This window comes from Trichechus manatus, unplaced genomic scaffold (assembly GCF_000243295.1).
Source record: "Trichechus manatus latirostris isolate Lorelei unplaced genomic scaffold, TriManLat1.0 scaffold00240, whole genome shotgun sequence".
In the NCBI taxonomy this organism is placed as follows: Eukaryota; Metazoa; Chordata; class Mammalia; order Sirenia; family Trichechidae; genus Trichechus; species Trichechus manatus.
This window is the reverse complement of record NW_004444176.1, coordinates 1463152-1463681: the sequence shown is the minus strand read 5'-3', so window position 1 is coordinate 1463681 and position 530 is coordinate 1463152. Positions and strand designations below refer to the sequence as shown.

The 530-nt window shown below is 37.2% G+C and overlaps 1 long non-coding RNA gene across 1 annotated transcript in view; it reads right to left on the bottom strand.

Moving 5' to 3' along the window:
* Positions 1 to 245: 245 nt before the first annotated feature.
* LOC111822935 (uncharacterized) overlaps positions 246 to 530 on the bottom strand; it is a 16541-nt gene continuing 16256 nt past the window's right edge. Inside the window, exon 3 of the long non-coding RNA XR_002826013.1 lies at positions 246 to 476. This is a non-coding gene — a long non-coding RNA (uncharacterized LOC111822935). The remainder of the gene's footprint in view (positions 477 to 530) is intronic.

The following is a 530-nucleotide window of genomic DNA, read 5'->3' as shown; positions in this document are numbered from 1 at the left end:
GAATTGCTCCATGTATTTTTCTTGACTAGAATCTTTACAAAAGCAGATTGCCCAGTCTTTCTCCCATGGAGTTGCTGAGCGGGTTCAAACCACCAACCTTTCAGTTAGTTACTGAGTACCTCACCATTGTGCCTTCTTGGCCAGTCTAGTACATGGTAATTTACAGTTCTGAGCTTTTGGTGAAGCCAACTTCAGGGAAATGGAGTCCCCCATTGAACAAATACATTCAATGACAAGAAAACAAGTGATTTTTTAAAAATGTTCATTTCATTAAAAAATGCCTACATTCCAGGGAACTCAAACTTTGCCTTCTTGTAATGGTTGGACTTGATGTATTATCATAAAAATCAATTTTCTGGCAAATACTTTTCTGTTTTTTCCTAAGAAGTCAACAGTTCTTCATAAACAGGGTCAAAAGTCATTCTGGAGAGTATCTTGGATTTACTGTTGTCACTCTGAGGCAGGAAAAGCACGCTCTAGAAGGAATAAAATATGTTAGTTCTTCAGACTTCACTCAGGTTCAATTTAAT